This window comes from Mandrillus leucophaeus, unplaced genomic scaffold, assembly GCF_000951045.1.
Source record: "Mandrillus leucophaeus isolate KB7577 unplaced genomic scaffold, Mleu.le_1.0 Scaffold15, whole genome shotgun sequence".
Taxonomy (NCBI): domain Eukaryota; kingdom Metazoa; phylum Chordata; class Mammalia; order Primates; family Cercopithecidae; genus Mandrillus; species Mandrillus leucophaeus.
This window is the reverse complement of record NW_012101476.1, coordinates 7,033,920-7,049,893: the sequence shown is the minus strand read 5'-3', so window position 1 is coordinate 7,049,893 and position 15,974 is coordinate 7,033,920. Positions and strand designations below refer to the sequence as shown.

Sequence of the window (15,974 nt, the reverse complement as noted above, 5' to 3'; positions counted from 1 at the left end):
TGCTAATCTGAGAAGCTAATCTGAACTAATGCTCAGTAATGGGCTAAATGCAGCCCCTCTAGGGGAAAAACATATCTGCATGCTAAAAGGGGCGTTTTGGAGAGTTCTCTATTGCATACCTATTTAGAAACCTGGAGAGAGACGGAGAGAGACAGAGAGAGAGATTTGGGGCAGGGTTGTGTGTGTGTGTGTGTGTGTGCACGCGCGTGTGTGTGTGACCCTGAAACAGCACTATTTAACTGACAAAGGCCAGGTGCCATGGCTCACACCACTAATCCCCGTACTTTGGAAGGCCAAGATAGGAGGATCACTCGAGCCCCTGGGTTTAAGACCAGCCTGGACAACATGGCGGAATCCTATGTCTACAAGAAATACAAAAATGAGCCAGACGTGGTGGCATTTGCCTGTAGTCCTAGCTACTGGGGAGGCTGAAGTGAGAGGATCACTTGAGTCCAGGAGGTTGAAGCTTCAGTGAGCTGTGATTGTGCCACTGCACTCCGGTCTATGTGAAAGAGTGAGACTCTGTCTCAAAACCACAAAACCCAAGCAAGAAAACTGACAAATGACTCAAAAGCCTGGCCCTTGTGTACACAGATAGGAGAAATTAGAGATTTTTATTAACACCTAGCTCATCCTTTAATATACATATTCTTTGATTGACTACCGCCCTGGTACGTTTTGTTGTTGTTAAAAGGAGTCAGAAAGTGCTGCAATGATTGGAAGTGGTATTTTAAGAGTAGCAGGGTTTGTGCTTAGGAATTTTCTTTTCTTTTCTTTTCTTTTCTTTTCTTTCTTTATTTATTTAAGACGGAGTTTTGCTATTTTGCCCAGGCTTCTTGGCTCACTGCAACCTCTGCCTCCTGTGTTCAAGTGATTCTCCTGCCTCAGCCTCCCTAGTAGCTGGGATTATAGGTTCCCGCCACCACGCCCGGTTAAGTTTAGTATTTTTAGTAAAGACGGGGTTTCACCATGTTGTCCAGGCTGGTCTGGATCTCCTGACCTCAGGTAATCCACCTGCTTCAGCCTCCCAAAGTGCTAGGATAACACGCGTGAGCCACTGCTCCTGGCCTTATGCTTAGGAATCTTAAGAGTGAGTTCAAAGTTGAAAAAAATGAAGTGGATGATCTGAGGGGTGTACAGGGTATTTTAGAACCTAAGATAATGAAAACAAACACCATGACACGCACTAGATTTTCTTAAAGGACAGAGCCTAGGAAATCAATCCTCCTAGCTCCTCTTACTCTTCAATGCCTGGGTCAATTCAGAATGGTTATTTCTGTTTGGCAATTTATAAATATGAGCTCCTCTTTGCTCAGACGAATAGCAAATATTTCTCTCCAGTGATGGATATGGCCATTTTACACCAGAGATAAGACTGGTAAGAAACAAGCACTAGGAAAAATGCAAGCAGAACTCCCATCCTCGTCACTTTCATTCAACTGGACCTTTGAGGTTGAGCTTCTGGAAAGACCCTGAACATTACACGCAGTAAACAAGATTGCAGAGTGTCCTTCTAGCACATTGTTCTCCCAGCAACCAACACCTTGCTTTACATTTGCCTTTAATTATAACCTTAGGCAGAAGGGCAGGAATTGCCAGAGCCAAGAATTCTTTTTGAATTTGCATCACAAACATCTCAGTATCTTAGGAATTTTCTCTCTCTCTCTCTCTCTTTTTTTTTTTTTTTGCATTTTGGTAAGTCAGTTTCTATGACACTGCAATAAATAGTGGTTCTCTGAGAATGGAGACCTAGCTTCCAAAGAACAAACTTGGCTAAAACATGTTCCTTTTCCAGGTAGGCACTGTTCTGTAATTATAGGGGGACAGCCCACACATCCTAATGAATGCATATCTGCAAACCAAGAAAAAGGGTGGAACAGGACTTCCAAAGAGTGCCCTGTAGTTCTGCACCCCTCTTCTAAATCTAAACTGTTGGAGGTTCTACTCAGGTTATGCAGATATACTTCCTTTATCTGCTCTGTAGGTTTAAATACGTTCTCTGTTACCCACTGTATACATTTCACATTATGATAAACTCCCAAAGAAAGAGATTGTTTTCTTTCAGCTAAATCAAGAGTGCCTGTCCCTATCGCTTCTCTCACTCACTGATCCCAAATGCAGAATTCAGGTGCTGACACATCGCCCATGTATCCCTTTGGTTCTTTGCAAGTTGCCTGATCAATAAGATGCCCCGTGATCCCCGGACAGGCTCTGATGCTGGGATTTCGGCAGCTAGCTGCACCCTCTGAGCACACTGCAGGCTGTTGCACCACCTGTCTGCCCTTTTTTACTTGCAAAATGGAAATCTCTCTAAGCTCTATCGTCTTTGACATTGCTGTAAAAAACCAGTTTTAGCGATAAGATGAATCAAGCAGAATGGCAGGATGGGATATGTGGCAGGGATATATTTTTGACCCCATATTTTAAAACTTTAGATGCAGCAGACATATCTAAGTAAAGTTGTGCTTTGCCTGCTAAGACGGAAGATTAATATCCAATAAATTACTCCCCCAAGTCCTTAGTCCTGAAATTCTTAAAGCACAATACTATACTCCATCATAGTAAATCAATTCATCTTCTTATTGTGTTTTTTTCTCGTTTTATTTTTTTGATTAATGTGTTTTTATTTTCACAAATGTCTCAAAGGTCCTTGCCTACTATGACATTTTAAATATATCGTTAATATTTGAATTTTTAAAAACCAAAGTCACAGAATTTTTCTCTCTGAATATTTAAAAGTAGAATAGGGTAAGGGATTATCATTTGAGAATTATTTTGATCCTATTCTTTCTGGAGGCAGTAGAATTAATTTGACCTTTAAATGTCTACCTCAGACCTATGCTTCTCTAAAAACATAATCTGAGTCAGGTAGGGAAGACCGAAATTTCTGCGAAATGTGACATAATACATGCAGGAGATGCTTAATTAAAAGACAAAATAATCTAAATTTTAAAAGCTGTAGCCTGATCAAAATTAAGAGATATGTTCTTTTTCCCTTTTCATATGTCCTTTTGCTTTTAGGGTGCAGTAATAAATACATTATAGAGGTGAATGACATGATGTAGATTATTTTCTAATTCAAATCTTACTGTGTGATCCTGAGAAATATTTTAGTTTATATGCCTCATTCTTCATCTATAAAATGGTATAAAGTTTATTACTTTTCACTCTTGAAGGCAGTGTGATATGTTAGAACGAACTTAAGTTTTGAAGTCAGGGATGCCTGAATCTGAGACTCATTTTTTTGTCTTAATATTTTTTCATGTGCTATCAGGCAGCTTCTTGAACACTTCAGAGTTTTATTTTATTCACCTGTAAAATGAAAAACTATATTTTGATCTTAGTTTTACGGTGGAGATTTAATGAGATTACATATGTAAAGCATCTGGCATGAAAACTAGTAGTAGGTCCCCAGCAAATGCCAGTTTTTTTCATTCACTCTTTCTTCTCTTAGGCTGTTGCATCAGATAAGCGTTTTGGATATTGCAAATGTTAACACGCACGGCACTTACAAGCTGCTACGTAATCTGCTAAGCATTTTATATGTTGCATTAACACATTCAATTCTTACAATGACTCTATGAAACAGATGATATTATTGTCTCCATTTCATAGATGAAGGAACTAAAGTACAGATAAATTAAATTTACATGATTAAGGTTGCAAAGTTACATAGTAGAAAACTATGGATATGAACCCAGGCTGTCTGGTTTCTGAGTTCCCCTTTGCTTTTTTTTTTTGGAGACAGTCTTGCTTTATTGCACCAGCTGGAGTACATTGGTGAGACCCCAGCTACTGTAGCCTAGAACTCCTGGGCTTCAATGATCCTCCTGCCTCAGCCTCCTAAGTAGCTGGGACTACAAGGGTGCACCACCATGCTTGGTTAATTTTTTAAGTTCTTTGTACATATGGGGTCTTGCTCTGTTGCCCAGGTTGGTCTTGAACCCCTGGCCTCAAGCAATCTTTCTGCCTTGGCCTCACGAAGCACTGAGATTATAGGCATGAGCCATGGCACCCCACCTGAGGTCCCCTTTGAACGACTAACTTCTAGGACCCTGATAAACAAATCTGACAAACCTGACCAGGACCAATTAGAGCTGGAAGGCCCTTAGGAAATCTTGTCCAGTGTTGCCCAAGCTGTTTAGAACACACATAGGATTCTTGGTAAAACATATTTGGGAAACACAAAACAGTTAAATTGGTGTTCCTTGTAAAGCTTTATGAGAATGTCTCATGGAGGCATTTGGTATGCTAAAGTTTATTGTGAATCTCTGAGCAAGCGTACATATGTGTGCAACACTGTGATTCTCAAAAACTCTGGCCACATAATTTTTTTTCTTTTTTTTTTCTTCCCACCCCCACTCCAGAGCTAGCTGAGGTTTTATTTTGGGGTGGGGGGGTGGGGAGCGGTGGGGAAGCAATTGAATTGTTTTGTAGCTGGAGGCATGGGCAAGGGGGGTGACCAGGCAGTAAACACCCCGGCGGGTGGGCTGAGCCTCGGGTGGATCTCCCAGCGGCCTCCCTCCCTGGCTCTGGGGCAGCCGCAGGAGGGGCAGGCTGGGAGCGGCTGCCGCAGCCCTTCACGTGGGCAGGACGTCAGAGGACTCGGACACCAGCTTCCCATCGCGGGTCTTGATCTTCTTCATAACCACGTCCCTCGCAGAGCTGGTGCGGCTGAAGGAGCTGGAGCCCGCGCCAGAGCCAAAGCTGGAGCCCATGCCGTGGCTGAGGCCGGGGCTTGTGAGGCCCCCATAGGCTGAGCTCAGACCACCTGCATAGTCGCTGGTGGTCTTTCTATGGATACTCATGTTCTGCATCCCAGACTCCAGCCGGCTCTCCTGGCCTCCAGCAGCTTCCTGTAGGTGACGAGCTCCATGTCCAGGGCCAGCGTGACGTTCGTTCATCAGCTCCTGTGGCTCACGCAGCTGCCGCGCCACGTCCTGCCGGACCCGCTGCAGGGCGGCCTCCAGCTGGGACACCTTGGTGTTGGCCTCCTTAACGGCCAGCTCCCCACGTTGCTCTGCATTTGCGATGGTGGCCTCCAGGGAAGCCTTCTGGCCTTTGAGGCCCTCAGTGTCAGCCTGGGGCCGTCTGATGTTCCGGTTCATTTCGGAGAGCTCAGTCTTTGTACTCCGCAGGTGACCCCCGTGCTTCCCAGCCAGGGGTCTGCAGCTCCTCATGCTTGATCTGGTCCATGCTCTCAGCCTCGGCCCGGCTGCGGTTGGCGATCTCCTCGTACTGCGTCTTGACCTCAGCGGTGATGCTTTCCATGTCCAGGGAGGGGCTGTTGTCCATGGACAGTGCTACAGATGTGTCCGAAATCTGGGACTGCAGCTCCCGGATCTCCTCTTCATACAGTAGCCTGAGGAAGTTGATCTCGTCAGTCAGCCCTTCCAGGCGAGACTCCAGCTCTACCTTGTTCACATAAGCTTCATCCACATTCTTCTTGATGGGGACAAATTCATTCTCCATCTCTGTACGCTTATTGATCTCATCCTCATACTTGTTCTTGAAGTCCTCCACCAGCCCCTGCATGTTGCCAAGCTCCGCCTCCAGCTTCAGCTTCTCCTGGCCCAGAGTCTCCAGCTGCCGCCTAAGGTTGCTGATGGAGCTCTCAAACATGTTGTGCTTGTTGCTCTGAGCCGTCTTCTGCTCCTGCAGGAGGTTGCACTTGGTCTCCAGCATCTTGTTTTGCTGCTCCAGGAACCGTACCTTGTCGATGACAGAGGCAAACTTGTTGAGGGTCATGATCTGTTCCTTCTCCAGGGTGTGCACGGCCTGGATATTGGGGACCACCTCCAAATTAAGGGGGCTCAACAGGCTCTGGTTGACTGTGACGGCAGGGATGCCTCCCATGCCACTGGCCCTGCCATAGACTCCCCCCAGGCCACCCTGGAAGCTGCTGATACCCACTCGGGAGAAGCTCGGGGAGGTGATGCGGGCACCAGGCCCACTTGTGTAGGAGTGGCTGCTGAGGGCCGGGGGCGGTGGCTCAAGCCTGTCATCCCAGCACTTTGGGAGGCCGAGACGGGCGGATCACTAGGTCAGGAGATGGAGACCATCCTGGCTAACACGGTGAAACCCCATCTCTACTAAAAAAGTACAAAAAACTAGCCGGACAAGGTGGCGGGCACCTGTAGTCCCAGCTACTCGGGAGGCTGAGGCAGGAGAATGGCGTAAACCCAGGAGGCGGAGCTTGCAGTGAGCTGAGATCTGGCCACTGCACCCCAGCCTGGGCGACAGAGCCAGACTCCGTCTCAAAAAAAAAGGAGTGGCTGCTGAAGGTCTGGGGGCCAGAGGTGGACACCTTGTAGGACTTCTGGGTCACCCTGATGGATATGGTGGAGACAAGAGTGGAGGCAGGTAGGCTGAACCAGGCGGAGATTCCAGAAGGAGCAGAGAAGCTCCTTTTTTTTGGTCCGTAAATCTTTTTTAAGGAGCACTTGGTAACAAGTCTGAGGTTCACAGTTGAATGCATGTCCATATAATCTGTGTGTCTCATATTGCAGTGGAGAAACGGATGTCCACACGTGGAATGGAACTTGCTCAAATGGCAGATGTTTAATTGGTGGCAAAATTGAAATAAAACTCAGATCTTCAGCCTCCAAATGGAGTGCTCTTGCTACTACACCACATTATAGTGCACTAGATAATAGTGCCTGAGATAAAGAAGCACAGTATTTTTTTTTTCAATACTGCCTAATTTATTCAGTACAGTGAATAGAACCAACGTGTATCTTTCCACTCTAATGTTGCCACTTCTAAGCAAATAATTAATATAGTCCATGGCATTATTTTCTCCTGCTTCTCGGGCTGTGCATGGACCTCTTAAAAACTAGACATCAGGACGGGCGCGGTGGCTCATGCCTGTAATCCCAGCACTTTGGGAGGCTAAGGTGGGTGGATCACAAGGTCAGGAATTTCAGACCAACCTGAACGATACGGAGAATCCCTGTCTCTACTACAAACACAAAAAGTAGCCAGGCGTGGTGGCGGGCACCTGTAGTCCCAGCTACTTGGGGGACTGAGGCTGGAGAATTGCTTGAACCCAGGAGGCGGAGGTTGCAGTGATCCGAGATTGCACCACTGTACTCCAGCCTGGGCGACAGAGTGAGACTCCATCTCCAAAAGAAAAAAAAAAGAAAAAGAAAAAAGCTAGACATCAGCCTTAGGGCTGGTTCTGGGTTGGTTATTGTGTTTTCAAGTGCCTGAGATCACATCTCTAAAGCGCTCTTCAGATATGTGGGCCATATGAATCAAACAACTTAGGAACACAGTTCTAAAATCTTTGAAACATCTTTCACCCTGCCAGAGGTTTGCATATTACATCTGAGGAATCTTACAAACACCTGGTGTCAGGTAAACAATAACAGGTGAATTCTAGGAAGGGGGTGGATTGAAAAATGTGGGCAGGTCAAACATGAAGGATGGGAATAGAATTACGGTGCTGCTAGTAATTTTGTAAACCAACTTCCTAAGTTCTAAAAACAGGTGGGGGGAGGGGGGACTTAATTTGAGTCAGTAGCCACCGTCAGCCCATCCTTAACTGAGAGAAAACAAAATAGTTTCAAGGGAAGCTATATTGAAGTCAGCTAGTATAGTGAAGTCAGATCATTCTGATGTATCCTAATTCTCTGTAATGATCATGCTTTTGCGTTATGTCCCTATCAGGATCCGCTAAAGCATCCTTCGTGGCTAGGTGAGGTTTTGAAGACGAGAAAGTCAAATGGAAGGTTTAGAGCACCTTGTGTTACCATTCTAATTTCAGAAGAGTAAATACTCAGAGTGAAAATTCCATAAGTAAATAAATACATACACCAAGTGTATGACAACAGGGCACCAGAAGACCTAGATTTCTGGACGAGAGACTTTGAAGAGGAGGGTAGGGCAATCCTCTGTTCTCATTCTTCTCCTGTAATCACAGTGGGTTTACAGATGTTCCCCTGCCCCTCCAGTGGGCAGCTGGTTCTGTAACTGTCTGCAGGCCAGGGCTGCGAGCAGCCTGCTTACAAAGATATATTTGATATGCAAATGACCAGGCCTAAAACGGAGCGGCTGATAAGACGCAAGACCAATTTCAAGTGAGGGTCACAGTGGGGGGAAACACAATGATGAAATTCATGAATTAGACTTCTGTTTCCCCTTCCTTTGTCAACAGGAAATATTTATTAATTAAACCAAGGAAGGCTAGTGGGTACTGATGAGCAAATTAGCACATCAAAACCTTGGATGAAAGTTCCCGAGAATAGCAGGCCGGGGGAGAGATCTGGGAAAAGAAAAAGAAACTGGAATTTACAGCCTATTTTGATATGAATCAAGTAATAATCAAGCGATTTGTTACATCCAAGGGAAAAAGTTCATGTTACAAAATTGCCGTTAATCAATTTAAAATAGTTTTTAGCTTCTTTTCTTTTGTTTGCGGGAATGGTGACAATCAGACTATGGAAAATGGTGACAGGAAATTTGTCATAATTCTCATCAGATGGTAAATATTTCAACTCACCAACTCTCATAAGAATATATACAAATTACAGTAGAACTTAAAAACAACACAAACAGGCACAAAGATAGTTAACACGGTGAAATTACTTTCTATGGAGATTCCCCAGCTTTTATTTCCTTAACTAGCCAGTTGTGGAATTTCAGAGTTTGTTCTCTTGCCCTGCTTCCTGCAAACCTCAAACTTTTAGGAAGCAGTTTCATAGATATATTTTTCTAAAGCCGGCTTGCTGGTATGCACACAGTCGGGCGATAAAGGATTTAAGCAGGATTTACATTTTCACAATCCTCACCCTTGGCAGCCAGAGAGCCATTTCTGCTGCTGCTGGCAGTCTCCCTTGCTTCTCTCTACACTAATTTTATCTTAAATTATTTACTATTTCTTGCTGCTTATTTGCAGCCTTTTCTTTTGGTATTCTTGGTCACATTCATAGGCAGAAAGGAGGCAGATCACCTCATTCCGTAGGTCTTGATTTCCTCATCGGTAGAAGGAATACTGAATCTGTGTTCTCAACATACGCTCCACGATTAGAATCATCTGCGGGATTTGCAAATACAACAGCAACAACAATACCCCTACTCTCAGAAATTCTGATTTGATTGTTTTGGGGTGGAGTCCAAGCACTGGTATTTTTTTAAAAAGCTCTGAGAAGATTTTAATATACAGCGAGGGTTGAGTATCACCGACTTTCTAAAGCCTTGCCACTCCAAGTGTAGCAAATGATTCTTGGTCCTGAACGACACTTCTAAATACATTTACATATCTGTATCACATTTAAAACATTCTCTGAGTTACCAGAAAAAAATATACATATGTATTCATTCCTTGGTAACAAATCTGAAATGATGCTCAATGCCAGATAGTATTTATTCAAATATTAGATCAAGTAACTATCATTCTCCCAAATATCACCTTTTGCAAAACTGTAAGATCAATTTTAGAGTCATTTTTTGTTTCCGGAATACTTTTAGAAGTTCTTATTTCCCTTCGGTTTGTTCTCTGGTGCTTTGTGGTTTTAGAGAGAAAAGGATTGGGGTGACTGAGGCCAACAAAAAAGTAGCAAAAGAGAGAAAAATGTGTACAGTAATAGGTTTACAGAGAAAAATAATATATGAACATTAAAGTCTCTCAGCATGTGAAAACATGGAAACTGTACACTTATAAGTAGAGCTCAGTTATAGCCCTGGCAACTGAGGAGAAAAATACACAGCTTTGTACAAATTTTCTAAGGCTAAGGCATCTTATAAATATGCTTTTATATCCTTGACCAGAATGCTGGTGAATCTAAAAGAAAGAGTACAAATGAGGATTGAAGACTTGCTTTCTCTTATTACCCTTATCAGATCTCAAGATGATTGAGAACCAATATTTTTACCTTTTGAAAAAAGAAAAAAAAAAAAAACCTAGCTAAGTGTTATAAACAAAGAGGATAAAAAGAGGGCTATGACTCAAGTTAACAGTTAAGTCTCAGTCTTTCAAGTCTTACATGCAGTTTTGCATGAGGTCTGGGACTAGCATTGAAATAAACATTACGTTGATGACCTTTAAAAGATAAGCTTCCAAAAGTTAAGCTAAGAGGCTGGTGGTTTGGACCTGTAATAGGCAGAACAAAGAAAAGGTCTCCCAAAGTTATATTCAATTCCTAACTCTCAGGACCTGTGAATATGGCAAAAGAGTAAATATCACCTTATGTAGCAGAAGATGTGGGTCTTGAGATAGAAGATAAGGGTCTTGAGAAGATGTGGGTCTTGAGCAGAAGATAAGGGTCTTTAGAAGAGCTTGCATTAGATTATCCAGGGGGGCTCTAAATGCAGTTGTGTGTTTCCTTATAAGACAAGTGGAGGGAGATTAGATAGAGACACACACAGAGAAGAAGGCAAGGTGCATATGGAGGCAGGGATTGGAGTGATGTGGCCATGAGCCAAGGACACCTGCAGCCACCCAAACTTGGAAAAGACAAGGAATTGATTTTCCACCAGAGCCCCTGGAGGGAGTGGGGTTCTGCCAGAAGCTTGATGTGGTACTTCTGTTTTCCAGAGTCATGAGATAATACGTTTCTGTTACTTTAAGCCACCAAGTGTGTGGTAATTCGTTATAGCAGCCCCAGGAAACAAATACAGGGCCCAATAGGGAAGAACAGAGAGAGGGGTAAGTATTACATTGTGTAAAGTGAATACTTCTATGTAAAAGTAATAACTGGAAGAATTCATCAGAATTCCTTTGTTTGCTATTTGCTTAGCAATTACTTTGTTTTTCATTTTTTGTTTTTTGTTTACTTTTGTTTTTTGTTTTTATTTTATTATTATTATTTTTTGAGACAGGGTCTCACTCTGCAGCCTAGGCTGGAGTGCAGTGGCATGATCATGGCTCACTGCAGCCTCAACCTCCTGGACTCAGTAGATCCTCCCATTTCAGCCATGTAGCTGGGACTGCAGGTGTGCGCCACCACTCCAGGCTAATTTTTTGATTTTTTGTAGAGAAGGGGTCTTACTTTGTTGCGCATGCTGGTCTTGAACTCCTGGCCTCAAGTGAACCTCCCACCTTGGCCTCCCAAAGTGCTGGGATTATAGATGTGAGCCACTGTGTCTGGCCAGCAATTACTTTCCATACAACATACTTTGTAGCCAATGATCTTAAGACACAACTCAATAATATCATCCCTGTTAGATTAAGCAACTTCCAGACTAGGTTCTGAAACTATTGAAGGTCACTGTCCAAAAAATACACTGAGGATTGTGACTCTCAGTTCACATTGTAACCCCAAAGCTAACATCTAACTTGTGATCTTGGGATGATTTACACTCTTTACCCCATTCTCCTAGGATAGGAACACTACTTAATGGGCTGGAGGATTTACCCTCCATTATTCTTTTTGCATTGAGAAGATAATATATTTCCAGGGTTTGAGAGCACTCACCAACTGTCCAGTTATGTTAACTTAGTGTCTTGGTACATTAGTTTGCTGGAGCTGCTTTAACAATGTACCACGGACTTGGGGTGCTTAGGCAACAGAAAGTTATTGTCTCTTGGTTCTGGAGGCTGAAGTCTAAGGTCAAGGTGTTGGCAGAGTTGGTTCCTTCTGAGGGCTGTGAGGGATGGGTCTGTTCCAGGCGTCTCTCCTTGGGTTGTAAAGGGCTATCTTCTTTCTCCCTGTGACTCTTCACATCATCTTCTCTCTACGCATGTCTGTCTCTGTACACAAATTTTCCCTTTCTATAAGGACACACATCATAGGGATGGTCATATTATCCATATTGTGGGACACCTTAATGACCACGTTTTCACTTGATTACTTCTGTAGAGACATCCTATCTCCAGATAAGGTCACATATGAAGGTGCTGGGGATTAGGACTCTAGTGTACCCATATTTTTGGGGTGGGGAGGGAAATACAATTGAACCATAATGCCTGGTTACCAAAGACACATTGGAACAGTCTCTACTGTTCACTCCACTTATCTTCATGCTTATGTCTCTAGGCACTGTGGTCCATGTTAGGTTTAATGTTCCTTCTTGCTTTGCCTCTGATCAGGCTAGAGACAGTCAACAAGGCAACTCAGTCAGTCAGGTGGGTGGCATCAGACAGCTTGCTCTAACGAGACACATTAATTGCCTCCTGGAGGACTCACGGTTGTTTCCTTGATGTTTTAAATTAATTTGGAGAAGCAGTGAAGACTTATGGTTTGGGACAGGGGAATGTCCTCTAGATGCTGGTAAAGCAATAGATCCACATCCACATTTTACTAGGTTGGCAGGGGGGAAAACAAGTAAGAAAATCTGTCCAGTGGAGGCTTCATATTCAGTAGGAGTGAGAGGGAGACTGGTGGGAGCTATGGGAAAAGAGCCCGGTTCAGCTTCATAAAACTTCCCTTCTTCCCCTAGGACTAGAAGAAAGAATGCAGCCTTCTTACGTGTGCCCTCCTGGTAATCCAAATGTTTATTGTTCATTATGCAATATTTTTCTATACGGTGCCTTGAGGTCTTGAGAGGATTTCCCCTCTACAGAATGACTGAATAATGATGGATTTAAAAAACACAGGTCTAGGCTGGAATGGGAAAAGCGTTGAAGCTCGAAAGTGGCAAAGAAAACACACAAGCAGGGAAAGATAGCCTCAAGCAGAGATGCAGGGGTGGTGACTTACTGCCACTCAGGGGACTTAATCGATCAACAATATCACTCACCTTTGTGGACATTCTCCCATTAGATTAGTAACATTCTCCCATTAGAGATTCATTTGAGTTAAGCGTGGCATAGCAAAAAGTCTATAAGCAGTAGAGTGAGAGTCAGGTAGACTCAGGTTGGAGTCCTGAAACTGGTGTTTATTGGATATGTGGTTTTAGCAAATTTATTTAACCTCCGAAAACAGAGATGTTCAGGGTGACTGAAAAGAGTCACTTTGAGTATTAGATGAAGTGATCTCTGTGAAAACCCCTTGTATTAGTCTGTTCTCACATTGCTAATAAAGACATACCTGAGATTGGGTAATTTATAAAGGAAAGAGGTTTAATTGACTCACAGTTCAGCATGGCTGGGAAGGCCTCAGGAAACTTACAATCATGGCAGAAGGGGAAGCAAACATGTACTTCTTCACGTGGTGGTAGGAAGGAGAAGAACGAGAGCTCAGTGAAGAGCGAAGCCCCTTATAAAATCATCAGATCTCAGGATAACTTACTCACTATCATGAGAACAGGATGGGGGAAACTGCCCCCATGATTCAATTATCTCTACCTGGTCCCTCTCAAGACATGTGGGGATTATGGGGACTACAATTCAAGATGAGATTTGGGTGGGGACACAGCCAAACCATATCACTCCTCTAGCAATTCCTGCCATGTGATGGGATTCCTGTGTATCCATCAATCCCCCCAGTTTCCACCGGGAGATGGCCAGTGGGGTCCAGAGTGTTTTCAACTACAAACATTCTAGAGGGAGTGGCATATTAAGGCATACATACCTTAGTCTTGGTCTAAAATAGTCCTGGGTTATTAAAGTTTCTCCTTTTGATTGGAGAGGGCAGGGGTAATACGAAAATATCAGTGGGGAGGTGAGGCCATGGGAGGAAGGTGAGAAGGGGGTGCCTTGGGCATTAGAAAGTAGAACTACTCTGGATTAAAAGGCAGAAGGAAAGGCCACTGGGACCTGGAGGAGGGCTACTGTTTTATTTTTCTTTTGGAACAGAGTGATCTTACCACCTAAAAATGCTATGATGTCATTTATAAGTGGCTGTTGCCTGAATTTACTAACAAAGGGTAAAAAGTCAATTTATGAATGTTGTTAGACCTGATGGTTTTGGTAAGTAAGAAATTAAGATCATTCCCATTCATCTGTAGTTAAATCAAACTTGACTGAGAAATTAAGTGGTCTAATTTGTGACTGGCTTAAATAAGTGTTCAAAATACCTAGTGGGCACCTAGAAGCATGAGACCTGCTATCCTCTTGTCTTTATGATAGTAAACTGGCAAATTTGATCACTTTGACCTGACGTAATTTATTCCCTGCTATGAAGGCTTAGTCTCAGGTTGCTGTGTATTAATAACACTAATGTGTATATTAACTTTTCTATTCTCTAAGCTATTTGTGTAAGTAATAGCTTTGTCTTAATCAAGGTTTTTATGATACAGAAATATAGTTTCTCAGCCTTGTTCCTTAAATAATAGATTTTCGCAAATATGGCCTCCTCAAAGTCTGGAGCTTTTACACTAACAATCAATTTGTCTTGAGAGCAGAAAATTTAAAACTATATTACCTTACTGTGAGGCATCGCCACAGTAAGCATTTCTTGTTCAAGAGAGACTGAGGGTGCAGAGCGGCTATCTAGTGCTCGTGTTCCGTGCTGCTGATACCTTGTGTGGCCTATACTCCGTTTAACCATTACCTTGTGGCACAGACATACCGTCGTGCCCTGGGAAGCCTTAGTCTGGAGACTTGGCCTCAGTTGGAGAAGACTGGGTGCTGAGCAGGTTCAGCAGAGTGCCCAGCGTTCATGGTGGCCATCTCTCTCTGCAAAGGAAGGAAAAGACGCATGCATAGGAAGAGTAGGAATATGACATTGTCCTTTTGTAGCCAGGGGAGGAAATGGAATTGAGGGAAAGTCCTCTAATGAGGTTACAGGTAACTTGCTTTCTAATCATCTTAGTGGCTTTATTAATTCTTTTTTAATAAACAGAAATGGGATCTCACTCTGTTGCCAAGGCTTGTCTTTCACTCCTAGGCTCATGCAATCCTCTTGCATTGGCCTCCCGAGTAGCTGGGATTACAGGGGCATGTCACCATGCCAGGCTATTTTTTTTTGATTTTTTAATGTTTTGGAGATGATATCTCACTGTTTTGCCCAAGCTTGACTCTAAGTTTCTCAGCTCAAGTGATTCTCCCACCTTGGCCTCCCAAAGTTCTAGGATTACAAGTATGAGTCATTGCACCCAGTCCTTTGTGACTTTATACTCAACTTTCTTCTTCAAGCCTCAAGATGCAATTTGAATAGGATATTCGGTACCCTGATTTTCTGAGGCAATCATGGGTGATTCTCTTTTGGTCATATGCGGTTGGTTGGCTCCTAGGTTTTATATCCCATCATCAAGTATTTAATTCAGCACTGACTCAGCTAAATGTATCAATTACCTAGGAGAATTTCCTATAGCCCTTTTGGGCTCAGTAATTTCAGTGTTGGCCAGGAACACATTGATTTATCTAGTAATGCTAAATACAGCAGCTTAATATTAAACAACAGACATCAAAGCAGTTTACTTTGAGATTATCAGCTGTTTATTATGATTGGGCCAGTAATGAGAGAAATATCAAGAAGTGTTTCAAGAAAGATTTTCTTTTTTTCTTTTTTTTTCCTATTCTCCACATGTAGGCCTAGTAAGATTGCATTGCCCAGCTCAATCACATGTTCCAAATCTCCTTCAGGGCAAAGTTTAGGAAAAAGTGTCCTGTCGATTTAGCAAATCTAGATTTTTTATTTTTTAATTATTTATTTATTTATTTTTACTAGAGCCTTTTCTTTCATGTAGTTTAAGTATCACATCTTTTCTTTTCTCTATTTAAACATTGAGACAAGACTTAGGGATAAATGACCATCACTATTTTAAGTGTGGTCTTTCCCAGGGACATTTGCGTTTTAGCAGGAAACTTAGCCTTAGACCAAAGGGATAACTTTTTAATAGTATAATTTCAGGCATTAACAAATGATCTGGGAGGTAAGTTTTGGCAGTTGGGCAAACTGCCTATCCCTAAAACCACTCCAGATCTATTTGCTAAGCCATTCTGAAATTAAAATAAAAGTATTTGCAAAATTTATTATGGTACAAAAAATTATAGTGAGGGATTCACTTAGTGGTTTAAAGTCATAGTGATTACTTAAGCCATTATTTTCCAAGTCAGAATTTACTTAAATGTTCAATCTAATTTCTTTCTTAAAGAGTCTCAGTGTCTAGGAATTTCCCATTTTAAAAAAACTGCAATCAAATTAATT

The 15,974-nt window shown here is 42.8% G+C and overlaps 1 pseudogene; it reads right to left on the bottom strand.

Moving 5' to 3' along the window:
* Window positions 1-4,521: 4,521 nt before the first annotated feature.
* LOC105535751 lies at window positions 4,522-6,478 on the bottom strand (annotated as a pseudogene).
* Window positions 6,479-15,974: the final 9,496 nt, after the last annotated feature.